Source organism: Antedon mediterranea, chromosome 9 (genome assembly GCF_964355755.1).
Source record: "Antedon mediterranea chromosome 9, ecAntMedi1.1, whole genome shotgun sequence".
In the NCBI taxonomy this organism is placed as follows: domain Eukaryota; kingdom Metazoa; phylum Echinodermata; class Crinoidea; order Comatulida; family Antedonidae; genus Antedon; species Antedon mediterranea.
The window spans coordinates 15,322,410-15,328,870 of NC_092678.1; positions in this window are offsets into that span (position 1 = coordinate 15,322,410).

The following is a 6,461-nucleotide window of genomic DNA, read 5'->3' on the forward strand; positions in this document are numbered from 1 at the left end:
TAATATTTTGTACAATTTTTATAAATACAAAAATATTTTACAGTGTAACATTTGTAAAATGTTTATTACAATGAAACTGACTTAATTTATAAGTAACTTATCATCTTCGGAGGTGGAATTAAAGAAATTAGAAATTCGGATCAGATACATATTTAGGTAAACTGTTACTGGACGGAACCGAAAGATTACTGGACGGTACCGAAAGAGGCTTAAAACAATTTAAGAGCCATTGTCTGTAAGAATCAAAGAAATATCAAAAAGAGTGGCAGACTCAAAAAAATGGATTTCTTTCAAATTTTGCACATGGCTATATATGTGTTGAGAGAAATCAAATATGAAGTATTTTTTATTTCACACGTATATTTCCATGGCAACGGCCAAATTTGTGTTTTTGACAAATTTTGTACTTTTTTAAGGTTTTTTAAAATGGATATTGGTACTACTTTGATGAACGATATTTTTGTGTTGTTCATTTAATTTTAAAAAATAATTAGTGTATGGATAATAACAATGCATTGTGTACCTGTTTCAAATGTTTTTATTTTGTTTTATTTCATACTTTGGGAGATACCATTTATTTAAAAAGGGGTGTTTTTCACTTTTTTTAAATTGTTCAATGCAACTAAACTTTACTTCACCATAACGCCCAAAGTGGTGTATTTTTGTAGCTGATTTATTACAAATAGGTAGTTCTAATGTTTAATAATTGATTTCTCAAATAAAATACTGGGGTAAATTTAAAATCTACAAGCAGTGTTGCGAGAAACATAGGCATTTTTATAAAAAAAAAAACATGGTATATTAGTAAAAACATTTTATTTTCTTTGATTATTTGATTTGATCATTGGTCAGAAAAATTCTTAATGTTTTATATAGTTCTAGTTGTGTTGTGAGAAAAAAAATTAATTTTTAATTATAGATTCTGTAATTCCCAGTTATAATGTCGTTTTATAGGTTATATCCTCTGGAAATTTGAATAAATTATCAGATCATTGTGAATTTTAATATTTGCAACAGATTACTCCTCACTTATTTTGAAGCTCCTCTTTCATTTGTTTACTTCTTTTATTTGCTAACCTAAGCAGATCCAACATGCCCATCCACCACCACTTTCGACTACCACCCCTCAACCCCCCCCCCACCCCGACTATAACCACAAAAAGATAAACTGCAACACTTTGGTCGATCATCCACTATAGAGTGTCAAATGCATGCATTCAAGCACCACCCACACTGCCGCTACTTTCGCCCCAATGAATAGACGGATTCAAACTCCTCCACCCCACCCCCTCTCCCTTTCTCCAAGCCCCCACCCACCCCAAGTTAAAAATTGCAATGCAAAAGATAGGACATAAAGTTAAGTTTTTAGACCTCGCCTTCAACCCCCTAACTATTTAAAAGTCCTGGATCCACCACTTTCCCCTCCCCAAAATAGAACCAATCAAAAGTCAATGATATACTCAGGTATGTTAATGCTACATAACAAATATTGAAGCCCTGATTTGAAATTTCATTTCATTTAAGGTCAGCATGTAAAATATCACACTTTATTATTAAATATTGGTTTTAAATTCTATATTTTTTTTACTGTGATGGTTGGATTCAGTATTAATTATTAATTAATAATTATCTGATAATTATTTAATTTTCCTTAGTTATGCATAGCAACAGTTACTATGGTAACTAAAAATGAGATATTCTTTAGATTTTGCATATTTATCTCATACAAATTTAAATTTGTAGATTATTAGCAGGCATGCCTTATTTGCATTTTCAAATTACCGTTTCACAAGGTCATATTCGTAAGCACTTTCTTCTGTGATTATTTTTATTCATGAAAACCCCATATATTTACAGCGGCCACCTCCCTTAACGGACGCAGTTTGAAAAGCCTGTTTGTTCTTCCTATCTAATTAGTGCATTTGGTGCTTACCGTAAGCAGCTGCGGGCACCTTTTTATACTAAAAATGAGATTTTTTGTAAGCGGCCAATCGAAAAATGTGATACTTATTGCATGGACCTATGAATTAGAGGTGCATGTTTATTGTATTTCTTCATTTATTAGCTTTGTTTTGAAGAGGTTTTAAAAACATTACTGTGAAGAGATGAGAAAACTACACAGATTTTGACCGACCATTTTTCATATGATAAAAGTTTTTAAAATTTGTCTGAAAATGCTAAAAAATACTAAACCACCTGATTATAAATAATAATAGGCCTACAATTAGCTGGAAAATTGAGAGGCTCGTTTCGTTAAGAATATCGTATATAGCCATAATAAGTGATTTTGGCCCTTTTCCAGGTCCCGAGGTGGCAACTGTATTTTAAAAAACATTTATCCTTAGTTAGGCATAGAAACAGGTTCTAAGATAACATAAATAATACATTTTGACATAACTTGATCCAACAAATGACCCTTTCACAAGGTCAGACATTTTCTGGGATTCAGTAGATAAGTAAATTTGGAAAAAAGTAGTAAAGCTATGTAATCAATTGTTTGGAGTCATGAAACCCCATATTAAAAATATTGTACTTAGTTACGTATAGAAACAGTTGCTACAATACACTATAGGTAAAATGTTGATGTCATTTGACCTCAATATGTAAAATATTTTTTTTTTCATGAAACTTCATATTTAATTTGTTTTAAAAATATCATTTGTTACGTAAACAGGTTTACGATAACACTAAAGGTAATTTTTTTTACCTTTATTCAGATTCGTCAAGACTTTCTTTCTGAGATTATTAGGATTCAGTATTTAAAGTAAATTTGGCAAAAAGTAGAAATGGAAACTATGTAGAAAAAATGTTTTGTATTTATGAAAAACCCCTTATTTTTTTTAAATTTTCGCATAGAAACAGTTACTATGGTAAAATGTTGACCTCAAAATGAATGAATTTACAAGGTCAAGTTTGTCATTAATGGAATGCAGTAGAAGTAAAATTGAGAAAAATTACAAATGCAATCAATTCTTTGTATTTATAAAAACGCCATTTTTTACGTTTTTTAAAAATTACTTTCCTTAGTTACACATAGAAATGGTTGCTAAGGTAACACTATAGGTAAAATATGAAAATTGTTGAGAATTGTTATGAACTATCTTGTAAATTTTGATCAAACATTAATAGTTGTAGTAAAGTGGGGACCTGTCCTGTTTTGCATTCTGACCCCTGTTGACCTCAAATGACCTATTTACAAGGTCAGATTTTTTGGGAGGTCTTTCTGTATCTCTTTACACAAAATAGATTTAAAAATTTATAAAAACCATTGACGCAATTATTTCCAAGTTTAACATTATTTTCCATCAACTAAATATTTCAATGCAAAATACTGTTTTTCTGGCAATTAATTGAAATAAACCTGGCAACACATTCTACTATTTTATCTAAACTATTCGTATGACTCTAGTAGCATTATGACAAGCCACATATACATTTTATTATTTGATTAGCCATATTTAAATTGTGTTTCATGTGTTTTGTTTGTTGATATTTTGTTATATTTTTTGTATTTTTTGTATTTTCCTGGCAACACAAAACCTATGTACGAAATTTACCCCAGTGTTTTTTTCGTGATTATTGTTGACAAACCTATTGACTATCAAATTCAAAAACCTCATTTATTTAAAAACACCACTTTGGAAGTTATAGGTACGTTTATGAGGTATACTTTTATAAAAAAAAAAATTTTCTTTTTAAAATAATGGTATCAACCAAACTTAATTTTGTAATTTATTTTTTTTCTACATTAAATGGAACTCAATACATGTTGTTTACACTGCTATAAACAAAAACTGTATACTGAAAGTATTTTTTGTTAAAATAAGTATACACTATTTTCACTATAGAAAATCTGTGAAAAATGGCAAAAACATCAAAATTTGGATAATTGACCGTTGTCATGGCAACGGAGGCTAAACATTAAAATGAATGTTGTAGATATGCTTTTATTGAAATGTCTATTCATGGTAAAAATTTGAGAGAAATCCATTTTTTTACATCTGCCACCAAATCTTTGATTTTTACAGACAATGGCTCTTAATTGTTTGATGGGATATTACAATGATTTCAAGGTCCTTGTTTTTTGTGTAAATTGCTCAAATGATCAATTAATTTGAAATAGCTTGACACAGGTGGAACTATTCTGGCTTAGCCGGGGAAGATGGCATGTTCCTACTAAATGGGAAGTAGTTTATACTGTATGTTTACAAATTACTAGTAGTTCAATAGAGGAGAATATTTGGCCATACACTTTACAAATGTTACATAAATAAATATTTTTTCTGTACATTAATCATATTTCACTTCTACTCTGGTTTTTATTTGAATTTATATTTGCTTAATTAGGCAATACTATAGAACGCCTTACTTTGATTTATCGGTTTTGTTTATAGTTTTCAAATTTGTTAAAGGAGGTTATAATTTAAAGTTTTTTTCTTTCAACTTAAATAATCTTCTTTCGTACAATTGCATATTTATTTATACTTTTTCATAACGCTTAATTTACTTTTTGGTATTACATGCAAAACAAATAAAATATTACATAACATATCATTATATATGTTCTTAAACTTAAGTTATTATTATTGTAGAAAACAAATTCGATTCTTCCTGTCTATTTTATAAAAAAGAAACAATCTTTTAATGTTGTAAATTGTGAAAACAGTAAAGATGTACATTATTTCTACACAACTGGATAATTAATAGCACTCATATCTCATTCTTATATACATACACTTCAAACGAATATAGAGATATTAATTACCAGTGTGAAGTATCTTTTTTTAGAATAGACATTCGTTTATTGTTGTTTTGACGTCATCATGGATCATGCCGCATGGGGAGAAAATAAGTCACAAACGTGTTCGTTACATGACGACATTAACTAGGTTAATTTCTTGGTTGAACGTGTTAAGTCACCGATGTCAATCGAGTAGTATAACTAGTATTAACATGTTTATAGTTTCAAGAATTCAAATAAAGCCACATATAATCACTAGCTATAATTGTAGTAATGATTTCAATACAATTATTTTCTGTTCAGTGACATTTCTACATTAAAGCTTGGTCCCAAAAACGACGGAATACAAGAACATAAAAGTGACACAAGCAGCTTGTCCAATTTCATTCAGTCATAATTTTTTTTATTTTGGAATATCATAACAATGCTCATATCCATAGCAAACGAAGAACATACTCAAAGCTAATGTAAAACCTAAGAAAGCATACTAAAGAGAACTGCAGCTAGTAAAGTACCAATACCATAAGCGAAAGAACATTTGAACTGTGATTGGCAAACTTACTCGCGTCGCGCGAATGTCCTCGCAATGCGATTTTTAAAATGATAAATTCATGTTAGTCCTTTTTTCTCTTCAAAGAAATACTAGCTTGTTGGAGATCAAACCACTAAGGCCAATCGACCTACATTCAAACTTTGTTTGCCTAAACTAATAAATTTAACAGGCTCAACTAGATGCATTAGGCTCTACATACAATCTTAAAAGTGTATGCGATGTATACATATGAGATAATAACTTTATGTGGGTGATGCATATTTACACTAGTGACATCCCCGAACATTGGTGGTGCTGTAGGGTTGTATAGTTGATTAATTAGGCCTACTTAAATACGAGACTCTGGGTAGAAATTCCTTCATACGAGGTCTAGTCATGTGTCTTCATTTTAGGCCTAATGATATTGATAAACCAGGCATTATTAATTGGTAATATTATTTTAAAAATTCAATGCATCAACCTTTAAAACACATTTGTATTGACTTAAACATAATATAAGCGGTCTATAAACGGTCTTAGCCGGCTATAATTCGTGACGTAGCAAGTAGTCTTTATTATAGACCATTGTTATACCGCGGTCTAACCTGCTAGCGGTCTTTAAAAAAGCTTTCCCGAATGAGTCTTAAATCATAAACGCTGATTTTACCCTAATATAGGTCTAGAATAGATTTTCTGGAGCAGAAATGTACGTAAGTGTTATGATTTTAAATTGAGCAAGCTACCTTAGGCCGATAAAGCCGGCATGAATCGAGAAGTTAAGATCATCAATTAAGACTGTTTTATAGCAATCCACCCTGACTCTATAATCAGCAAGGCAAAAATTTCACTGGATTAGGTGTGAAACAGTAAACATGTATATAACCGGGGGAAAGTAAACTTTCCATGGAAGAGTTAAAATAAACTGTGTAATTTCACTTTTCTCTGATATAAGGAACATACGCTCTCTTGTATACTAAGATTGTTCAGGCATAGAGTAGGCGATATATGTACACTATAACATGTACGTAGTTTCTATTAACACACACTATCTGTGCATAAACATTTACACCGTACTAATAAACGAACACCATTCTCAATGAAAATCATGTGCTCACTCAGATAGTTAAAACTAATGTTTAAAAAAGACAAAATGTAAAAATTACTCTAACAGCGAATAATATTAACGTA